Source organism: Trachypithecus francoisi, unplaced genomic scaffold (assembly GCF_009764315.1).
Source record: "Trachypithecus francoisi isolate TF-2019V2 unplaced genomic scaffold, Tfra_2.0 Lachesis_group6, whole genome shotgun sequence".
NCBI classification, from domain to species: Eukaryota; Metazoa; Chordata; class Mammalia; order Primates; family Cercopithecidae; genus Trachypithecus; species Trachypithecus francoisi.
This window is the reverse complement of record NW_022681471.1, coordinates 71,758,479-71,782,530: the sequence shown is the minus strand read 5'-3', so window position 1 is coordinate 71,782,530 and position 24,052 is coordinate 71,758,479. Positions and strand designations below refer to the sequence as shown.

The 24,052-nt window shown below is 41.2% G+C and overlaps 1 protein-coding gene and 1 pseudogene across 1 annotated transcript in view; one reads left to right on the top strand and one right to left on the bottom strand.

Moving 5' to 3' along the window:
* TAF1 (TATA-box binding protein associated factor 1) overlaps positions 1-24,052 on the top strand; it is a 117,127-nt gene that overhangs the window by 76,268 nt on the left and 16,807 nt on the right.
* LOC117078689 lies at positions 6,081-6,208 on the bottom strand (annotated as a pseudogene).

Sequence of the window (24,052 nt, the reverse complement as noted above, 5' to 3'; positions counted from 1 at the left end):
TCCAGCTGCCACGTAAGTGCTAGATCAATTTCAGAACCTCTGTTCATGTTTAAATAGCATTTGAAAAGAACATTAATACAGGGAAGCCCACAACTTTAAGTGGTTGGAGTTATTTGCAGCAGTCCCCAAAGGACCACAACAGTTAAAGGAAAGAGTCATACAGATAAGTCCCTTCTCAAAAATACAACCGAAACTTTTTGCCGGACTTAACAAAATTGGCAGAGGCCTTACTACTTAATGTTTAGTTAAATTTGAAATGAGCTGCATAGTCTGTGGCTGTACCACCCTAAATGTGCCTGATCTCATTTGAAATGAGCTGCGTAGTCTGAACCAATAGGTGATGCTGAGCTAGTCATGATGAGATTCCCCTTTCCCAAAGATTTCATAGCAAGTTTCTCCTCTAGTGCTCTTAAGACCAAAATCAACTCCAGTAAGAAACCATCTTTAGGATGGACATAGGTAGAACTTGTGTCATGAAACCTGAGAGCCCAAAGTTTTAGAATGCTCAGTTGGACCCCACAATCTAGATATAAATTTACAAAGAAAAACTGATAAATCTCCCCCTGTCCCCAACTTTTGAGTATCTCCCAACCTTTTGTGGGCTCTGATAGTTGTTCAGGACCTTTACCTGACATTCTGGAGTCTCATCCTATGCCTGTGTAGCTTAGTAGTTATTCAGCCAAAGACTAAAGGGAGTCCTTGCAGATCTTGTTATTTTTCTGTGGAGCACCGTCTTCTCCAATTGTGCCTTGCAATTTCCAGCTGTCTTAACCTCCTCAGACTCTAATATGTCTCCACAGCTCAGGAAGACTGCGATAATTGGCTTGTCTCAGCAGAAAGCCAGGGACAATTGTAGGGCTCACTTCATTTCCCTTCCCTTCTCACAGGGATCACAGAATCTTACACTACTAGTTGCTCAGTGTCTGAAAGCAGTTGGTTTATTTGTTTTTTTCTAGTTATCTGGTTATAGTAGGAGGACTAATCCAATAGCATTTATTCTGTCATGCCCAGAAAGTCTTTTAATGTTTAGTTTTATGGGATTTCTGACATACAGAAACTTCATATGCATACATTTGTATTTATCAGTCTTTCCTATATGATTCCTGTCTTTGGTATTATAACTCTTCAAAAGATCTTCCCTACCCCCAAGATAGCAAACCATATTTTCTTCTAATATGTACAGTATTTTAATATTTAAATGTTTGTCTACTTTTTTAGAATAAAATCTTAAGTAGAAGGTAAATATTTAACTTACTTTCTTTCCCAAATGACTAGCCAAGTGTCCAAGTCCTTTTATGGAACAGTCTAACCTTTTCTACTAATTGAAATGCTACCTGCATTTTTTTTTTTTTTAAACAAGGTCTTGCTCTGTTGCCCAGACTGGAGTGCAGTAGTGTGATCATGGGTCATTACAGCCTCCACCTCCTGGCTCAAGCTATCCTACCACCATAGCCTCCCAAGTAGCTGGAACTACAGGCATACATCACCAAGCCTGGCTATTTTTGTTTTGGTTTATTTTTATTTGGGTTTTTTTTTTTTTTTTTTGAGACGGAGTCTCGCTCTGTCGCCCAGGCTGGAGTGCAGTGGCCTGATCTCCGCTCACTACAAGCTCTGCCTCCCAGGTTCACGCCATTCTCCTGCCTCAGCCTCCTGAGTAGCTGGGACTACAGGCGCCCGCCACCATGCCTGACTAATTTTTTATATTTTTAGTAGAGACGGGGTTTCACCGTGTTAGCCAGGATGGTCTCGATCTCCTGACCTCGTGATCCACCCACCTCGGCCTCCCAAAGTGCTGGGATTACAGGCATGAGCCACCGGGCCTGGCCTACTTTTTGTATTTTTTGTAGAGATGCGGTTTCACCATGTTGCCCAGGCTGATCTCAGACTCCTGGGCTCAAATGGTCTACCTGCCTCAGCCTCCTAAAGTGCTGGGATTACAGGCATAAGCCAATGCACCTGGCCAAATGCTACCTTTATACTATACTAAATTCTTACATATTCTTTTTTTTTTTTTGAGATGGAGTCTCGCTTTGTCCCCCAGGCTGGAGTGCAGTGGCACGATCTTGGCTCACTGCAAGCTCCGCCTCCTGGGTTCACGCCATTCTCCCACCTCAGCCTCCAGAGTAGCTGGGACTACAGGCGCCCGCCACCATGCCCGGCTAATTTTTTTGTGTTTTTAGTAGAGACAGGGTTTCACTGTGTTAGCCAGGATGGTCTCAATCTCCCGACCTCATGATCCGCCTGCCTCGGCCTCCCAAAGTGCTGCGATTACAGGTGTGAGCCACCTCGCCCGGCTCTTATATATTCTCGAACCTATTTGAGAGCTTTCTATTCTGCTTCATTGATCTGTTTGTCTAGTCTGGTGCTATTATCACCAGATAATATAATTGTTTTATCACAAAGGCTTTATAATTTTAAATTCCTTGACTGTGCTTGCTTGATTATCCTAAGTAAACTCTAAGGTCGTTTTGTTAGATTCTGTGTTGTTGTCGAATTAATAAACATGATTGAGACCTTATTTAATTTATGGATTAATTTGGAGAACTGTGTATCTTATAATTCTCCATTTTTCCACCTGGGAGCTTGTATTTCTTCATTTACTCACATTTTCTTTATGTCCCCCAATAATGGCTTTAGTTTTCTTATATAGTTTCTAGGCATCTTTTAATTTATTCCTATACATTTATAGTTTTTGTGCTTTTGAATTTCTCATTGTTGAGTTTATTCCTAGGTAATTTAAAAGTTTTAATTTTGTTTATTTTTCATTGTCAATATTCGATATAAAATTTAAAAGCTTTGCTGCCATTGTGCTTGTGCTCTTTTTTTCCTAACTGGTTATTAAGTCTAAAGGTTTCAGTTTGAAGAATATGAATAATTGATTCAGTATTGTTCATAGGTTAAATATAATACTTAAAGCGTTTCCATAATACTAGTTTCTAAGTCTGTGCTATGAGGGTACTACTCTGTAAGTTTGGCCACTAATAAATAATAAGGGTCTTTTTTTTCCATCAGTGATTGGGACCCAAGATATAATTATCTCTGACAGGCTTGGTGGCTCACAACAGTAATCCCAGCACTTTGGGAGGCCGAGGCAGGCGGATCACTTGAGGCCAGGAGTTAAAGACCAGCCTGGCCAACATGGTGAAACCCCATCTCTACTAAAAATACAAAAATTAGCTGGGCCTGGAGCTGAGATCATGCCACTGCACTCCAGCCTGGGCGACAGAGTGAGACTCTGTCTCCAAAAAAAAAAAAAAGAAATATTTCCATATGAAGGTTAAGTCCTTCACGTCATTGAAGAGAAGAAAAACTTCCCCAAATCCTGCTTGAGTCTCTTGCTGCCATCTTGTCTCTTTCTCTTTCCATACAGACTTTTTTATTATGGTAAAATATACATAATATAAAATTTTGTCATTTTAACTATTTTTATTTTTTGAGACTGAGTCTCATTCTGTTTCCTAGGCTGGAGTGCAGTGGCACGATCTTGGCTCACTGCAACCTCTGCTTCCTGGGTTCAAGCGTTCCTCCTGCCTCAGCCTCCAGAGTAGCTGGGATTACAGGTGTGCACCACCACGCCCGGGTAATTTTGTATTTTTAGTAGAGACAGGGTTCACCATGTTGAGCGAGGTTGATCTCCCATTCGTGACCTCAGGTGATCCACCTGCCTCAGCCTCCCAAAGTGCGGGGATTACAGGCATGAGCACCGTGCCCAGCCGTCATTTAACATTTTTAAGTGTACAAATCAGTGGCATTAAGTTCAGTCATATGTAGTGCAACCATTACACTATGTATTTACAGAACTTTTTATTATTCCAAACAGAAACTCTGTACCTCTTACATGGTAACTCCCCTTCTTCCTAGCTCCTGGTAATCTCTATTCTAGTTTCTCTCTCTATGCAATTGCCTATTCTAGGTATGTCATATAAGTAAATCATACATTATATACAATGTTCTTCCTTTTGTGTCTGGTTTGTTTTACTTACCGTATTTTCAAGGTTCATCCATGTTGTAGCATGTATCAGACTTTCATTCTTTTTTATGACAGCCAGACTTCTTTTATGAATATGTAACATCTCTCACTATTTTCTTTGTCTGCCAGTAATGCCTCACTTAGCTTTAAGCTGGCTTCCACCCTGTCCAGTCTACCAAGTAAACAGGACCACATAATTGTCAGATATAGTGGGCACTTTTCTGTGCTTATCTTGACCTCACCCTAGTATTTGACATAATTGACCATTCTTTCCTCACAACTGTATTGTGATTGGCTTCCATGACAATTTTTAGCTCTGGCGAGGGGAGGCCGAGGCAGGTGGATCACGTGAGGTCAGGGGTTTGAGACCAGCCTGGCCAACATGGTGAAACCCGTCTTCACTAAAAATACAAAAAAATTAGCCAGCGTGGTGGCACACAGCATAAGAATGCACTCAGCATTCTCGGGAGGCTGAGTCAGGAGAATCACTTGAACCTGGGAGGCAGAGGTTGCAGTGAGCCAAGATCATGACACTGCACTCCAGCCTGGGTGACAGAGCGAGACTCCAAAAATAAAAAAGTCAGCCCTTATTTTCCTCCCACCTCTTAAACTATTCCTTTTTAATCTCCTTTGCTGAATGTTCTGCCCACTCCTGTAACTTCAGTTATCGCCTCTTTCCTGATGACTCTATTGTAGACAAAGCCACTTGCCAAACATTTCCTCTTGGGATGTTTCAGTGGAACTTAAAACATACCTCAAGCTGAGTGTATTATTGTTTCCTCCTATCCTTCTTTATTCCAACTTTCTCCCTCTCTCCTTCTTTACTTGAATCACTCATTTACAATTTCCAATCTGGGTTTAATGGGGCATTAACATTACCCAGTAGCTACATCTAGGAACCTCTTGTTTTTGATTCTTTACTTTGAATAAGTTCCAACATCCAGTATGTCACTAAAGTTTGCATTATATTTTGCCTAGTCACCTGGTGAATGTCCCAGCCTTTATATTTATCTCCTTCTAACCTAACATCTACATTCCTGTCAGGTAGACCTTTTAAAAAACAAAAAAACAAAACCTCTTATAAAAAGATCAAATAATCTAGAAATATATAAAATTAAAAGTTAAAGCTTCTGCCTGCCCTCCCACTCCTGTCTCCCATATTTTCATTTCCCCAGAGATAACAGCTTGATATATAGTCTTAGGTACTTTTCTCTACTTACACAAAACGTGTTTACTTATTACGCCACTCTCAGCACACTGCCTATAGGGTAGCCCTGCTCGGCAGGAGCAGTCAAAAAGAAAAATACATGTAGGTTTTTCAAGTTTTTGTTTTATTCTGTAATTTGCTCTTTTTTGCTCATGAATATATTCTGATCCTTTTTATTTGAGGTAATTATAGATTCAGAAGTTGCAAGAAATAGTACAGAGTCCTGTGGGCTTCTCACTCAGCTTCCTTCAATGGCAATATCTTATATAGCTGTACTTCAATATCAAAACCAGGAAATTTATATTGGTACATTACTGTTAAATAAATTACAAAACTTAGTTTTCGCCATTTAAAAAATCGATTTGTGCATATGTGTGTGCAATTTCATGCCGTATATATGTCCTGTAACCACCACCACAATCAAGACTTAGAACTGTTACCATAAAGGAACTCCCTGTTCTTTGTATCTGCACCCCCCCACACACACACGCCCACCACCACACCCACAACTGTTCCTGTTCCACTTATCTGTTCTCCATCTCTATAGTTTTGACATTTGAGCATGTTTATAAATGGAATAGTTAATATGTATGTAACAATTTGAGATTGACTTTTTTCACAAAGCATAATTCCTTGAAGTCCATCTAAATTGTTGTATCAGTAGTTCATTTTTAAATGTTGAGTGTCCCATTGTGTGGTTGTACCAGAGTTTGTTCAAACATTTATCATTGAAGGACATTCAGATTTTCACTATTTTGCCATTATGAGTAAAGCTGCAGTGAGCAATCATAGACAGGGTTTTGGATGAGTTTAATTTTTCATTTCTCTGGGATAAATGCCCAAGAATAGAATGGCATATGTTTAGTTTTACAAGAAACCGCACTATTTCATTTTTTTTTTCCACATCAGATGTGGAAAAAAAATGTACTGGCATTGTAATAAGGCTTGAGGGAGGCACATCTCACACATGAGCGTGAAAACCCAGTGTCATCACGCTTATGTCATCATAAGCTTATGAACTACAAAAAGATTGTGCCATACTTTCAGAGTGGCTGTACCATTTTACATTCCCACCAGCAATGTACGTGATCCAGTTTCTCTGCAGCATTCACTATTAACACTTTTAAAAATTTTAGCTGTTCTTCTATTGTGATTTTATTTTTTTGTTTTTTTTGGAATTCGGTGCAAATTTTATTAGACTACAAAAACCATACAGTTATTATTTTAGATATATTTAATAAAGTCATAAAAGCTATGATTTTTGAAAAACATTAGCATAAGAAATTTTTGTTATATAAGTAAATTTAGCATCTTAAGGATTCAATATACAGTTTAAAAAATTTTTTTTTCTATTTATTTATTATTTTTTTTATTATACTTTAGTTCTAGGGTACATGTGCATAACGTGTAGGTTTGTTACATATGTATACTTATGCCATGTTGGTGTGCTGCACCCATCAACTCGTCAGCACCCATCAATTCATCTTTATATCATGTATAACTCCCCAGTGCAATCCCTCCCTCCTCCCCCCTCCCCATGATAGGCCCCAGTGTGATGTTCCCCTTCCCGAGTCCAAGTGATCTCATTGTTCAGTTCCCACCTATGAGTGAGAACATGTGGTGTTTGGTTTTCTGTTCTTGTGATAGTTTGCTAAGAATGATGTTTCCAGCTGCATCCGTGTCCCTACAAAGGACGCAAACTCATCCTTTTTGATGGCTGCATAGTATTCCATGGTGTATATGTGCCACATTTTCTTAATCCGTCTGTCACAGATGGACATTTGGGTTGATTCCAAGTCTTTGCTATTGTGAATAGTGCCGCAATAAACATACGTGTGCATGTGTCTTTGTAGTAGAATAATTATAATCCTTTGGGTATATACCCAGTGGGATGGCTGGGTCATATGGTACATCTAGTTCTAGATCCTTGAGGAATTGCCATACTGTTTTCCATAATGGTTGAACTAGTTTACAATCCCACCAACAGTGTAAAAGTGTTCCTATTTCTCCACATCCTCTCCAACACCTGTTGTTTCCTGACTTCTTAATGATTGCCATTCTAACTGTGTGAGATGGTATCTCATTGTGGTTTTGATTTGCATTTCTCTGATGGCGAGTGATGATGAGCATTTTTTCATGTGTCTGTTGGCTGTATGAATGTCTTCTTTTGAAATGTCTGTTCATATCCTTCCCACTTTTTGATGGGGTTGTTTGTTTTTTTTCTTGTATATTTGTTTGAGTTCTTTGTAGATTCTGATATTAGCCCTTTGTCAGATGAGTAGGTTGCAAAAATTTTCTCCCATTCTGTAGGTTGCCTGTTCACTCTGATGGTAGTTTATTTTGCTGTGCAAAAGCTCTTAGTTTAATGAGATCCCATTTGTCCATTTTGGCTTTTGCTGCCGTTGCTTTTGGTGTTTTAGACATGAAGTCCTTGCCCATGCCTATGTCCTGAATGGTACTACCTAGATTTTCTTCTAGGGTTTTTATGGTATTAGGTCTAACATTTAAGTCTCTAATCCATCTTGAAGTAATCTTCGTATAAGGGGTAAGGAAAGGCTCCAGTTTCAGCTTTCTACTTATGGCTAGCCAATTTTCCCAGCACCATTTATTAAATACGGAATCCTTTCCCCTTTCTTGTTTCTCTCAGGTTTGTCAAAGATCAGATGGCTGTAGATGTGTGGTATTATTTCTGAGGACTCTGTTCTCTTCCATTGGTCTATATCTCTGTTTTGGTACCAGTACCATGCTGTTTTGGTTACTATAGCCTTGTAGTATAGTTTGAAGTCAGGTAGCGTGACGCCTCCAGCTTTGTCCTTTTGACTAGGATTGTCTTGGCAATGCGGGCTCTTTTTTGGTTCCATATGAACTTTAAAGCAGTTTTTTTCCAATTCTGTGAAGAAAGTCATTGGTAGCTTGATGGGGATGGCATTGAATCTATAAATAACCTTGGGCAGTATGGCCATTTTCACGATATTGATTCTTGCTATCCATGAGCATGGTATGTTCTTCCATTTGTTTGTGTCCTCTTTGATTTCACTGAGCAGTGGTTTGTAGTTCTCCTTGAAGAGGTCCTTTACATCCCTTGTAAGCTGGATTCCTAGGTATTTTATTCTCTTTGAAGCAATTGTGAATGGAAGTTCATTCCTGATTTGGCTCTCTGCTTGTCTGTTACGGTGTATAAGAATGCTTGTGATTTTTGCACATCAATTTTGTATCCTGAGACTTTGCTGAAGTTGCTTATCAGCTTAAGGAGATTTTGGGCTGAGACGATGGGGTTTTCTAAATATACCATCATGTCATCTGCAAACAGGGACAATTTGACTTCTTCTTTTCCTAACTGGATACCCTTGATTTCTTTCTCTTGCCTGATTGCCCTAGCCAGAACTTCCAACACTATGTTGAATAGGAGTGGTGAGAGAGGGCATCCCTGTCTTGTGCCAGTTTTCAAAGGGAATTTTTCCAGTTTTTGCCCATTCAGTATGATATTAGCTGTGGGTTTGTCATAAATAGCTCTTATTATTTTGAGGTACGTTCCATCAATACCGAATTTATTGAGCGTTTTTAGCATGAAGGGCTGTTGAATTTTGTCAAAAGCCTTTTCTGCGTCTATTGAGATAATCATGTGGTTCTTGTCTTTGGTTCTGTTTATATGCTGGATTACGTTTATTGATCTGCGAATGTTGAACCAGCCTTGCATCCCAGGGATGAAGCCCACTTGATCATGGTGGATAAGCTTTTTGATGTGCTGCTGAATCTGGTTTGCCAGTATTTTATTGAGAATTTTGCAGCATGTTCATCAGGGATATTGGTCTAAAATTCTCTTTTATTGTTGTGTCTCTGCCAGGCTTTGGTATCAGGATGATGTTGGCCTCATCAAATGAGTTAGGGGATTCCCTCTTTTCCTATTGATTGGAATAGTTTCAGAAGGAATGGTACCAGCTCCTCCTTGTACCTCTGGTAGAATTCAGCTGTGAATCCATCTGGTCCTGGACTTTTTTTGGTGGGTAGGCTATTAATTGTTGCCTCGATTTCAGAGCCTGCTATTGGTCTATTCAGGGATTCAACTTCTTCCTGTTTAGTCTTGGGAGTGTAAGTGTCCAGGAAATTATCCATTTCTTCTAGATTTTCTAGTTGATTTGCGTAGAGGCATTTATAGTATTCTCTGATGGTTGTTTGTATTTCTGTGGGGTCAGTGGTGATATCCCCTTTATCATTTTTTATTGCGTCTATTTGATTCCTCTCTCTTTTCTTCTTTATTAGTCTTGCTAGCGGTCTGTCAATTTTGTTGATCTTTTCAAAAAACCAACTCCTGGATTCATTGATTTTTTTTGGAGGGTTTTTTGTGTCTCTATCTCCTTCAGTTCTGCTCTGATCTTAGTTATTTCTTGCCTTCTGCTTGCTTTTGAATGTGTTTGCTCTTGCCTCTCTAGTTCTTTTAATTGTGATGTTAGAGTATCAATTTTAGATCTTTCCTGCTTTCTCTTGTGGGCATTAGTGCTATAAATTTCCCTCTACACACTGCTTTAAATGTGTCCCAGAGATTCTGGTATGTTGTATCTTTGTTCTCATTGGTTTCAAAGAGCATCTTTATTTCTGCTTTCATTTCGTTATGTACCCAGTAGTCATTCAGGAGCAGGTGTTCAGTTTCCATGTAGTTGAGCGGTTTTGATTGAGTTTCTTAGTCCTGAGTTCTAGTTTGATTGCACTGTGGTCTGAGAGACAGTTTGTTATAATTTCTGTTCTTTGACATTTGCTGAGGAGTGCTTTACTTCCAAGTATGTGGTCAATTTTTGAATAAGTGCAATGTGGTGCTGAGAAGAATGTATATTCTGTTGATTTGGGTGGAGAGTTCTATAGATGTCTATTAGGTCCGCTTGGTGCAGAGATGAGTTCAATTCCTGGATATCCTTGTTAACTTTCTGTCTCATTGATCTGTCTAATGTTGACAGTGGAGTGTTGAAGTCTCCCATTATTATTGTATGGGAGTCTAAGTCTCTTTGTAAGTCTCTAAGGACTTGCTTTATGATCTGGGTGCTCCTGTATTGGGTGCATATATATTAGGAGAGTTAGCTCTTCCTGTTGAATTGATCCCTTTACCATTATGTAATGGCCTTCTTTGTCTCTTTTGATCTTTGATGGTTTAAAGTCTGTTTTATCAGAGACTAGGATTGCAACCCCTGCTTTTTTTTGTTCTCCATTTGCTTGTAGATCTTCCTCCATCCCTTTATTTTGAGCCTATGTATGTCTCTGCATGTGAGATGGGTCTCCTGAATACAGCAGACTGATGGGTCTTGACTCTTTATCCAGTTTGCCAGCCTGTGTCTTTTAATTGGAGCATTTAGTCCATTTACATTTAAGGTTAATATTGTTATGTGTGAACTTGATCGTGTCATTATGATATTAACTGGTTATTTTGCTCGTTAGTTGATGCAGTTTCTTCCTAGCCTCGATGGTCTTTACATTTTGGCATGTTTTTGCAATGGCTGGTACCGGTTGTTCCTTTCCATGTTTAGGGCTTCTTCAGGGTCTCTTGTAAGGCAGGCCTGGTGGTGACAAAATCTCTAAGCATTTGCTTATCTGTAAAGGATTTTATTTCTCCTTCACTGATGAAACTTAGTTTGGCTGGATATGAATTCTGGGTTGAAAATTCTTTCTTTAAGAACGTTGAATATTGGCCCCCACTCTCTTCTGGCTTGTAGAGTTTCTGCCGAGAGATCTGCTGTTATTCTGATGGGCTTCCCTTGTGGGTACCCCGACCTTTCTCTCTGGCTGCCCTTAAGATTTTTTCCTTCATTTCAACTTTGGTGAATCTGGCAATTATGTGTCTTGGAGTTGCTCTTCTGGAGGAGTATCTTTGTGGCGTTCTCTGTATTTCCTGAATTTGAATGTTGGCCTGCCCTACTAGGTTGGGGAAGTTCTCCTGGATGATACCTGAAGAGTGTTTTCCAACTTGGTTCCATTTTCCCCCCACTTTCAGGCACCCCAATCAGAAGTAGATTTGGTCTTTTTACATAATCCCATACTTCTTGCAGGCTTTGTTCATTTCTTTTTCTTCTTTTTTCTTTTGGTTTCTCTCTCACTCATTTCATTCATTTGATCCTCAATCGCTGATACTCTTTCTTCCAGTTGATCGAGTCGGTTACTGAAGCTTGTGCATTTGTCACGTATTTCTCGTGTCATGGTTTTCATCTCTGTCATTTCGTTTATGATCTTCTCTGCATTAATTAGTCTAGCTGTCAATTCTTCCACTCTTTTTTCAAGATTTTTAGTTTCTTTGCGCTGGCTACGTAATTCCTCCTGTAGCTCTGAGAAGTTTGATGGACTGAAGCCTTCTTCTCTCATCTCGTCAAAGTCATTCTCTGACCAGCTTTGATCCGTTGCTGGCGATGGGCTGCGCTCCTTTGCAGGGGGAGATGCGCTCTTATTTTTTGAATTTCCAGCTTTTCTGCCCTGCTTCTTCCCCATCTTTGTGGTTTTATCTGTCTCTGGTCTTTGATGATGGTGACGTACTGAGGGGTTTTGGTATAGGTGTCCTTCCTGTTTGATAGTTTTCCGTCTGACAGTCAGAAGGACTGTCTGTTGGTCTGTTGGAGATTGCTTGAGGTCCACTCCAGACCCTGTTTGCCTGGGTATCAGCAGCAGAGGTTGCCGAAGATAGAATATTGCTGAACAGCGAGTGTACCTGTCTGATTCTTCCCCTGGAAGTTTCCTCTCAGGGGTGACTCCACCCTGTGAGGTGTGGGGTGTCAGACTGTCCCTAGTCAGGGATGTCTCCCACTAGGCTACTCAGGGTCAGGGACCCACCTGAGCAGGCAGTCTGTCCGTTCTCAGATCTCAACCTCCGCGTTGGGAGATCCATGGCTCTCCCCAAAGCTGTCAGACAGAGTTGTTCGCGTCTGCACCGGCCCCCTCCTGCTTCCCCTATTGGACTTCAGCTGTCCGCTGTCCTCAGAGGTGGAGTCTACAGAGACAGGCAGGCTTCCTTGAGCTGCTGTGAGCTCCACCCAATTTGAGCTTCCCAGCGGCTTTGTTTACCTACTTAAGCCTCAGCATGGCGGGCGCCCCTCCCCCAGCCTCGCTGCTGCCTGTGGATAGATGGCGGCAGACTGCTGTGTTAGCAGTGAGGGAGGCTCCGTGGGCTTGGGACCCTCCCGGCCAGGTGTGGGATATATTCTCCTGGTGTGCCTGTTTCCTTAAAGCGCAGTATTGGGGTGGGAGTTACCCGATTTTCCAGGTGTTGTGTGTCTCAGTTCCCCTGGCTAGGAAAATGGATTCCCTTCCCCCTTGCGCTTCCAGGTGAGGCGATGCCTCGCCCTGCTTCAGCTCTCGCTGGTCAGGCTGCAGCAGCTGACCAGCACCGATTGTCCGGCACTCCCTAGTGAGATGACCCCAGTACCTCAGTTGAAAATGCAGAAATCACAGGTCTTCTGTGTCGCTCGCGCTGGGAGTTGGAGACTGGAGCTGTTCCTATTCGGCCATCTTGCTCCGCTTTTTTTTTTTTTGAGATGGAGTCTCGCTCTGTCGCCCGGGCTGGAGTACAGTGGCCGGATCTCAGCTCACTGCAAGCTCCGCCTCATGGGTTTACGCCATTCTCCTGCTTCAGCCTCCCGAGTAGCTGGGAGTACAGGCGCCCACCACTTCGCCTGGCTAGTTTATTGTATTTTTTAGTAGAGACGGGGTTTCACCGTGTTAGCCAGGATGGTCTCGATCTCCTGACCTCGTGATCCGCCCGTCTCGGCCTCCCAAAGTGCTGGGATTACAGGCTTGAGCCACCGCACCCGGCCTTAAAATTTTTTAAATTGACAGCGATTGTGCATATTCTTGAGGGCACATATTTCCATACATATAATTTATAGTTATCAGAGCAGGGTGATTAGCACATCCATCATCTCAAATGTTTATCATTTCTTTGTGTTGAGAATGTACAATATCCTTCTAGCTATTTGAAACTATATATTGTTTTATTATTAACTATAGTCATTCTATGGTGCTATAGAACACTAGAACTTATTTCTATCTAGCTATAATTCTGTGTTTTTTTTTCCTAGGGTACATGTGCACAAAGTGCAGGTTTGTTACATATGTATACATGTGCCATTTTGGTTTGCTGCACCCATTAACTCGTCATTTACATTAGGTATTTCTCCTAATGCTATCCCTCCCCCAACCCCCCACCCCATGACAGGCCCTGGTATGTGATGTTCTCCACTCTGTGTCCAAGTGTTCTTATTGATTAATTCCCACCTATGAGTGAGAACATGTGGTGTTTGGTTTTCTGTCCTTGTGATAGTTTGCTAAGAATGATGGTTTCCAGCTTCATCCATGTCCCTGCAAGGGACATGAACTCATCCTTTTTTATGTCTGCATAGGATTCCATGGTGTATATGTGCCACATTTTCTTAATCAAGTCTATCATTGATGGACATTTGAGTTGGTTCCAAGTATGCTATTGTGAATAGTGCCGCAATAAACATATGTGTGCATGTGTCTTTATAGTAGCATGATCTATAATCCTTTGAGTATATACCCAGTAATGGGATGGCTGGGTTAGATGGTATTTCTAGTTCTAGATCTTTGAGGAATCGCCACACTGTCTTCCATAGCAGTTGAACTGGCTTACAGTCCCACCAACAGTGTAAAAGTGTTCCTATTTCTCCGCATCCTCTCCAGCATCTGTTGTTTCCTGACTTTTTAATGATCGCCATTCTGACTGGTGTGAGATGGTATCTCATTGTGGTTTTGATTTGCATTTCTCTGATGGCCAGTGATGATGAGTATTTTTTTCATGTGTCTGTTGGCTGCATAAATGTCTTCTTTTGAGGAGTATCTGTTTATATCCTTTGCCCACTTTTTGATGGGATTATTTGATTTTTTTCTTGTAAATTTAAGTTCTTTGTACATTCTGGATATTAGCCCTTTGTCAGATGGGTAGATTGTTAAAATTTTCTCCCATTCTGTAGGTTGCCTGTTCACTCTGATGGTAGTTTCTTTTGCTGTGCAGAAGCTCTTTAGTTTAATTAGATCCCATTTGTCAATTTTGGCTTTTGTTGCCATTGCTTTTGGTGTTTTAGTCATGCAGTCCTTGCCCATGCTTATGTCCTGAATTGTATTGCCTAGGTTTTCTTCTAGGGTTTTTATGGTTTTAGGTCTAACATTTAAGTCTTTAATCCATCTTGAATTAATTTTTGTACAAGGTGTAAAGAAGGGATCCAGTTTCAGCTTTCTACATATGGCTAGCCAGTTTTCCCAGCACCATTTATTAAATAGGGAATCCTTTCCCCATTTCTTGTTTTTGTCAGGTTTGTCAAAGATCAGATGGTTGTAGATGTGTGGAGTTATTTCTGAGGCCTCTGTTCTATTCCATCGGTCTATATCTCTGTTTTGGTACCAGTACCATGCTGTTTTGATTACTGTAGCCTTGTAGTATAGTTTGAAGTCAGGTAGCGTGATGCCTCCAGCTTTGTTCTTTTTGCTTAGGATTGTCTTGGCAATGTGGGCACTTTTTTGGTTCCATATGAACTTTAAAGTAGTTTTTTCCAGTTCCGTGAAGAAAGTCATTAGTAGCTTGATGGGGATGGCATTGAATCTGTAAATTACCTTGGGCAGTATGGCCATTTTCATGATATTGATTCTTCCTATCCATGAGCATGGAATGTTCTTCCTTTTGTTTGTGTCCTCTTTTATTTCGTTGAGCAGTGGTTTGTAGTTCTCCTTGAAGAGGTCCTTCACATCCCTTGTAAGTTGGATTCCTAGGTGTTTTATTCTCTTTGTGGCAGTTGTGAATGGGAGTTCACTCATGATTTGGCTCTCTGTTGGTCTGTTATTGGTGTATAAGAATGCTTGTGATTTTTGCACATTGATTTTGTATCCTGAGACTTTGCTGAAGTTGCTTATCAGCTTAAGGAGATTTTGGGCTGAGACGATGGGGTTTTCTAAGTATACAATCATGTCATCTGCAAACAGGGACAATTTGACTTTCTCTTTTCCTAATTGAATACCCTTTATTTCTTTCTCTTGCCTGATTGCCCTGACTTTGGCCCAGTTTTAATTGTGTTGTTTTCTTTTTTTTTTTTTTCTTTTTTTGAGACAGAGTCTCACACTGTCACCCAGGCTGGAGTGCAGTGGCGCAATCTTGGCTCACTGCAGTGTCTGCCTCCCAGATTCAAGCGATTTTCCTGCCTTGGCCTCCTGAGAGTCTGGGATTACAGGCGTCCGCCCCAATGCCCGGCTCATTTTTTTGTATTTTTAGTAGAGACGGAATTTCACTGTGTTGGCCAGGCTGGTTTTGAATGCCTGACCTCAAGTGATCTGCCTGCCTCAGCCTCCCAAAGCGTTGGGATTACAGGCATGACCCACTGTGCCTGGCCTGTGTTTTCTTTTTGAGACGGAGTCTCACACTGTCACCCAGGCTGGAGTACAGTGGCGCAATCTCGGCTCACTGCAACCTTCGCCTCCCAGGTTTGAGTGATTTTCCTGCCTCAGCCTCCCGAGTAACCGAGATTACAGGCACCTGCTACCATGCCTGGCTAATTTTTGTAGTTTTAGTAGAGACGGGGTTTTGCCATGTTGGCCAGACTGGTCTGGAACTCCTGACCTCAAGTGATCGGCCTTCCTCAGCCTCCCAAGGTGTTAGGACTAGGGTCGTGAGTCACCTCACTCGGCCTGTTTTCTTAATGAGTTTTGAGGGTTCTTTATATATTCTAGGTATGAGACATTTATTACATATACCATTTGCAGAGATTTTCTCCCCAGTCTATGCCTTACTTTTTCAGTCCCTTAATAGTATCTTTCAGGCTAGGCACAGTGACTCACACCTGTAATCCCAGTGCTTTGGGAGGCCAAGGTAGGAAGACTACCTGAACCCAGGAGTTCCAGAACAGCCTACACAATATAGTGAGACCCCATCTCTACAAAAATTTTAAAAATTTATGTTTGGTGGTACATGCCCATAGTCCCAGCTACTCGGGAGGCTGAGATGGAAGGATTGCTTGAGTCCAGGAGGTCAAGGCTATGGTCAGGGCTGACCCAGGAGGTCAAGGTGAAGTGCTGGGATTACAGGTGTGAGTCCGCAGGCGTGGCCAGTGTTTTTATCTCTCTCTCTCTCTCTCTCTCTTTTTTTTTTTTTTTTTTTTTTGAGACAAGGAGTCTCTGCTCTGTCACCCAGGCTGGAGTGTAGTGGTGCCATTTCAGCTCACTGCCAGCTCCGCCTCCTGGGTTCATGCCATTCTCCTGCCTCAGCCTTCTGAGTAGCTGGGACTACAGTTGTCCGCCACCATGCCCGGCTAATTTTTTTTTGTATTTTTAGTAGAGATGGGGTTTCATCGTAGCCAGGATAGCTCGATCTCCTGACCTCGTGATCCTCCTGCCTCGGCCTCCCAATGTGCTGGGATTACAGGCTTGAGCCACCGCGCCCAGCCCAGTGTTTGTATCTCTTAAGAAGTCGGCCAGGCGCAGTGGCTCACACCTATAATCCAAGCACATTGGGAGGCCGAGACGGTGGGTTGCTTGAGGTCAGGAGTTTGAGATTAGCCTGGTCAACATGATGTAACCCATCTCTACTAAAAATACAAAGAAAAATAATAATAATAATTAGCTGCGTGTGGTATGTGGTGGTGCACACCTATAATCCTAGCTACTCAGGAGGCTGAGGCACGAGAACTGGTTGAACCTGGGAGGTGGAGGTTGCAGTTAGTTGAGATCACACCACTGCACTCCAGCCTGGACGACAGAGTGAGATTCGTCTCAAAAAAAAAAAAGTCTTTGCCCAGCTCAGATCACAAAGGTTTTCTCTTATGTTTTTTCCTAAAATTTTACAGTTGTAGCCTTTTACACTTAAGTCCGTGATCCATTTTTAATTACTTTTTGTGTACAGTTTGAAATTTAGGTTGAAGTACTTTTTTTTGCCTATGGATGTCCAATTTTTCATCATTTATTGAAAAAACTGTCCTTCCTCCATTGAGTTGCCCTGTATGTACACCTTTATCAAAAATCAATTGAGTGTGTTGGTTTATTTCTAGAAGTCTTATTATCAGGTAGAGTGATTCCTCTCTTTTTCAAAACTGTTTTATATTCTAGTTCTTTTGCCATTTCACTAAATTTAGAAGGGGCTTGTCTATATCTACAAAAGCATCTTACTGGGATTTGGGTAAGAATTGTGTTAAAACCCATAGATCAATTTGAGGAGAATTGACATCTTTACTGATTCTGTTTTCATGTTAGTACATATAGATTTCTACATTCTTTTAAACTTATTTCTTAGCATGGATGGATGTATCATAATTTATTTTATATTGATAGACATTTAAAGTATCTCCATAATGCTGGCTTGCAGACTGTTGTTCACTTTTTTTTTTTTTGAGACTGAGTCTCTGTCACCCAGGTTGGAGTGCAGTGGCGTGATCTCGGCTCACTATGACCTCTGCCTCCCAGATTGAAGCAATTCTTGTGCCTCAGCCTCCCGAGTAACTGGGATTACAGGTGTGCACCACCATGTCTGGCTAATGTTTGTATTTTTAGTAGAGATGGGGTTTTCCCATGTTGCCCAGGCTGGTCCTGAACTCCTGACCTCAGGTGATCCACCTGCCTCAGCCTCCCAAAGTGCTGGGATTACAGGTGTGAGCCACTGTGCCCGGCCTAGTTGTTCACTATTTTTGTATTTTATTGATGTGTGCTTGTATAAAATTTCTGTAGGAAATCTTGATATTTTGAAATTGTGTTCCAAAAGGCTGTATCTTTATAGTCAAAATAACAGTGAAGGAAAATACCTGTTTCCCTACAACCTCTTCAACGCTGGGAATAATCAATACTTTAAAAATTATTCTTGTAAAATTAAAGTATATAATTTAAAATTTTATAAAAATTACATACATGTTCATTGAATAAATGAAACAGCATAGAATTGTATAAAGTGAAAAGGAAAAATCTTGTTCTTGCCTTCCTACCATCCCATTAGTAGCCAGTATTAGATTTGGTGTGAAGTATTATAAATTTTACTCTATAGGAAAAGTGTTTTGAGGTGTTTATTTTTCTAGTTGTAGAGATACGAGGATATGTTTTTAGCCAAAGCTATCTGTTTATCTATATATTTTGAAGTTGCTAAATGGAATGGTGTTTCATTTTTGGGGAAAAACACATTTTCAGGGTCTTTGGGCTTTTCATCAAATAGACCCTTGGCCAGTGAGATTTATTACCCCAGTTCCTTCTGGATGGTTTCTACCTTCTTGAATTTCTAGTCTAGATTCTGAGTGAGATTATTGAGAGACTGAACCTCTTTATCTTGGAAACTAAACATCCTAATTTACATTTGATCCTCATTCTACATAAGGTAAGGAGCCTAGCTATATTGTGAAAGATTAGGTTCACTTCTCTTTAATTTTCACTTGTTTTGGATCTAGTTTGAAGGTAAAAATCTAAGAATTGCAGAGTCAGAGCTCATCTCTTTGGGATTTGGACTATGCATAGTTGCATTTAGTAATTCTAATTTTTTAGGAATTTAGTATGCAGATTCTTTTTTATATCTGGCACGGATTTTTTTTTAAAAAACTTTGTACTTCTTCTGAACTTTTATTTTTTAATTTTAATGGTTCACATTGGAACAAATGCATATCCTCACACCATCCAACTGTCAAGATGATAATTTATGCTGTTTTGACAGAGTACTCATTTTCTTAGGGAGGGATTATTTTTAGTATTTGTGGAAGAGTTCTCAAGGGAAACGTGAGCCTAGGAATGATCACAAATCCCCTCTTCTCCTTGGGGCCCAGGGATGCTTACTAACTTGACTGGTGTTTTTCTCTGAATCTTTTCAGAAAGTTAGCAGCAATAGACAGAGCATGGTGGCTCACGCCTGTAATCCCAGCACTTTGGGAGGCCGAGGCGGGTAAATGACTGGAGGTCAGGAGTTCGAGACCAGCCTGGCCAACATGGTGAAACTCTGTCTCTGTTAAAAAATACAAAAATTCGATGGACGTGGTGGTGCACACCTGTAATCCCAGCTACTTGGGGAGGCTGAGGCAGGAGAAATACTTGAACCCGGGAGACGGAGGTTGCAACAAGCAGAGATCATGCCACTGTACTCCAGCCTGGGTGACAGAGTGAGACACTGTGTCAAGAAAAAAAAAAAAAAAATAGCAATAATGCTTGCTTTCCCCCTCTTACTAGAACCATGAAGCTTGTGACTTGGGTTTCTTCTCACATCACCATACAGAAGGAAATTAACTTAGAAACCAGAAAAGGAATTTTCTTGGTGGAGTATCAGCTTTCCAAAGTTGTCATTGGCATTGTCTCTATTTAAGGACATTAGAATTTGAATTGTATGTGATTCTGTAGACTCTACCACTCCTTATTTGGTATGAGGCAAAGTATAAATAAATAACGTTTCTCCAACGTGACATGTAGAGTTGCTTCAGCCATGATTTAACGAAAGAGAGAAAAAACAAAATATACTCAGAAAAAACATTCCTTTTCATGAGTGGGTAGCTTATTCTGTTGAGTACAGTGACAAGTCACAGATCATCTTTCATTCATTTTGCTGTCATTCTAGAAATTCTTTATAACTTAATTCTAGTTTTCTGTGTAGTAACCCTGTAGGGACTAGGAATTGGAGTTCAGTTCTGTTTAACCTTCTTCCCAGCCCCCCCACAGTAGCTTTAGCACCTTTACTATTCCTGTAGAGGCTCTGTTGTCTTTGTCTCTTTACTTGGATTCCTCATTTCTTCCTAAGCTACAAAAGCTATAGCTTATCATCCTACTTTTAGTAAGTTCCTGATTGTTCCAAAATGTAGAACGGTATTTTTAGATTTATGGAGATGGTTATGGATCCCTTTGAAAATCCAATGAAAAACTAAGGCTGTTCTGCTCTCAAAGATGTGTATTACATACAGAATTTTGTTTATAGTTCTAAGGATTCGTAGCTCGCTCTCTCATAAGAACTCCTGGTATAGGTAGGGATAAGAAAATATCACAGTGGATGTTTTTATCCACTATGTTAACAGTGGTTTACCAGTTCCACCACCATGTTTCATTAGAAAGACTTAAATGCTCCTTTGCATATAATGGTGTAATAGAGTCTAATAGCTGAAGCTCTTGTAACTATTGAGAACATGGACTGTCTGAAACTGACACAAACACATAAGTGTATCAGCTCTGCAAGTAAGTGTGGGTTTTTTAAAATATTCTGGAGGTATTAGTGCATATTTCTTTTCTTTTCTTTTCTTTTTTTTTTTTTTTTTGAGACGGAGTTTCGCCCTTGTTGCCCAGGCTGGAGTACAATGGTGCGATCTCGGCTCACTGCAACCTCCGCCTCCCGGGTTCAAGTGATTCTCTTGCCTCAGCCTCCGGAGTAGCTGGGACTGCAGACATGTACCACCACGCCCGGCTAATTTTGTATTTTTATTTTTATTTATTTTTTTGTTTTGTTTTGAGAGCTCTTGTTGCCCAGGCTGGAGTGCAATGGTGCGATCTCAGCTCACCACAACCTCCGCCTCCTGGGTTCAAGTGATTCTCCTGCCTCAGCCTCCCAAGTAGCTGGGATTACAGGCATGCGCCACCATGCCTGGTTAATTTTGTATTTTTAGTAGAGATGGGGTTTCTCCATGTTGGTCAGGCTAGGCTCAAACTCCTGATCTCAGGTGATCTGCCCACCTCGGCCTCCCAAAGTGCTGGGATTACAGGCATGAGCCACTGCGCCCAACCATTAGTGGATATTTCTTAGAGTGATGTGTTGCAAAGAAAATGGGTAGGGAAGAGGTCCCATTTTCAAAATGGATTAAAGTAAGAGGGAAACTTCACAAATGTATAAAACTATTTTTCCTTGTATTATAAAGTGAGGGAATTGAGATTGAGAGGTTGGTTCATGTTTAAGTTTCGAAACTAAAGTAGAATAAAGGTTGAATTCCTAATTTATAGGCTGGGGTTTTAGCCATGAGGCAGGTCCCTATAGGTAGAAAAGCCTATACTGTAAGGAACTACCGTTGTACAGGCTTGGTGAAGGAGGCCTGTAACCTGTATGCAGCCTTTCTATTTTCTCCAGCAACATTTCTGTTTTCTTTTTTTGTTTTTTTTGAGACAGAGTCTCACTCTGTCACTCAGGCTGGAGTGCAGTGGCACGATCATGGCTCACTACAGCCTCAACCTCCTGAGCTCAACTGATCCTCTCACCTCAGCCTCCTGAGTAGCTGGGACTACAGGTGCACACCACAATGCCCAGCTAATTTTTGTGTTATTTGTATAGACGGGGTTTCGCCATATTGCCCAGGCTGGTCTTGAACTCCTGAGCTCAAGTGATCATCCTGCCCAGCCTCCCAAAGTGCTGGGATTACAGGCATGAGCCACCACACCCGGCTCTAAATATCTTGACAATTGACTTTTCTTCCTTGTTTGTGTTTGGCACAGGCAGTTTCTGTGAGAATACAACTTTATTTTTCATGTTTTAAAGAATAAATGACCTATACTTGTAAGAGGTTTTACCTGGAAGATACTTTTTTTTTTTTTTTTTTTTGAGGCAGAGTCTTGCTCTGTTGCCCAGGCTGGAGTACAGTAGTGCAATCTTGGCTCACTGCAGCCTCCACCTCCCGGGTTCAAGAGATTCTCATGCTTCATCCTCCCGAGTAGCTGGGACTACAGGCATGTGCCACCATGCCCAGCTAAGTTTTATATTTTTAGTAGAGATGGAGTTTCATCAAGTTGCCCAGGCTGGTCTCGAACTCCTGACCTCAAGTGATCTTCCCACCTCGGCCTCCCAGAGTGCTGAGATTACAGTTGTGAGCCACAGCGCCTGGCCAAGACTTTTTTATTCATGTAATAGCTTATAATAGTCATAGTAGATATGACCTGAAAGCTTCAAAGCTTCACATACACATGTGGTATCTATTTTTTGTGTTTTTTATTGACAGATGATAGTTGTACATATTATGGAATACATGTGATATTTTGATACATGTATACGATGTATAGTGATTAAATCAGGGTAATTGGGATATCCAACACCTCAAACATTTATCTTTTTTTTTGTATTAGAAACATTACAATTCTTCTAGCTATTTTGAAATATAAATTATTGTTAACTATGATTTCCTTACTGTACTATTGAATACTAGAATTTATTCCTCCTATCTCATCTCCCACATCTCTTCCCTTCCCAGCTTCTGGTAACCACCATTCTACTCTCTACTTCCATGACATCCACGTTTTTAGCTCTCACATATGAATGAGAACATGTAATATTTGTTTCACTGTGCGTGGCTTATTTTGCTTAACATGATGATCTCTGTTTCCAACCATACTGGTTGGATTTCATTCTCTCTTATGGCTGAATAATATTCCATCATGTATATATAACACTTTTTTTTTTTTTGAAATGGAATCTTGCTCTTGTCATCCAGGCTGGAATGCAGTGGCACAGTCTCAACTCACTGCAACCTCTGCCTCCCGGGTTCAAGCGATTCTTCTGCCTCAGCCTCCCGGGTAGCTGGGATTACAGGCGCTCGCCTCCACGCCTGGCTAATTTTTTTTGTATTTTTAGTAGAGATAGGGTTTCACCGTGTTAGCCAAGCTGGTCTCGAACTCCTGGCCTCAGGTGATCCCGCCTGCCTCGGCTTCCCATAGTGCTGGGATTATAGGCGTGAGCCACCGTGCCTGGCCAGCACATGTTCTTTATCCATGTATTTGTTGATGGACACCTAGGTTGATTCCATATTTGGCTCTTGTGAATAGTGCTGCAGTAAACATGCGGGTGCAGATATTTTTTCATTATGCTGATTTCCCTTCTTTTGGATATATACCTAGCAGTGGTATTGCTGGATCATCCTGTGATAATCCGATTTTTCGTATTTCGAGTAACCTCCATACTGTTTTCCATAATGGCTGTGTACTAGTATACCAACAGTGTGCGAGCGTTCCCCTTTCTCCACATTTTCATCAGCATCTGTTATTCTCTGTCTTTTTGATTAAAGCCATTCTATCCAGGAGTGGTGGCTCACACCTGTAATTCTAGCACTTTGAGGGGCTGAGGTGAGCAGATTGCTTGAGCCCAGGAGTTCAAGACCTGCCTGGGCAACATGGCGAAACCCATCTCCACAAAAAATGCAAAAGTTAGCCAGGTGTGGTGGCACCTGCCTGTAGTCCCAGCTAGGTTGCAGTGAGCCGTGACTGCACCATTGTACTCCAGCCTGGGTGACAGAGTGAGACCCTGTCACAAAAAAAAAAAAAAAAAAAATCTCACAGTGGTTTTGATTTGCATTTCCCCAATGATTATTGATGTTGAGCACCTTTTTATATACCTGCTTACCTTGTATGTCTCTGGATAAATATCCAGGTCTTTTGCCTATTTCTTTTTTTGTTTGTTTTTGTTTTTGTTTTTTTTGAGACAGAGTCTTACTCTGTCACCCAGGCTGGGGTGCAGTGGCCAGATCTCAGCTCACTGCAAGCTCCGCCTCCCGGGTTTACACCATTCTCCTGCCTCAGCCTCCGAGTAGCTAGGACTACAGGCGCCCGCCACCTTGCCAGGCTAGTTTTTTTTTTTTTCGTATTTTTTAGTAGAGATGGGGTTTCACTGTGTTAGCCAGCATGGTCTCGATCTCCTGACCTCGTGATCCGCCCTTCTCGGCCTCCCAAAGTGCTGGGATTACAGGCTTGAGCCACCACGCCCGGCCTTGCCTATTTCTTAATCAGATTGGTTTTTTGCTGTTGGATTTTTTGAGTGCCTTTTATATTCTGGTTAATTGATCTCTTGTTGATGGATAGTTTGCGAATGTTTTCTCCTATTCTTTTTTTTTTTTTTTTTTTTTTTGAGACGGAGTCTCGCTCTGTCGCCCAGGCTGGAGTGCCGTGGCCGGATCTCAGCTCACTGCAAGCTCCGCCTCCCGGGTTTACGCCAT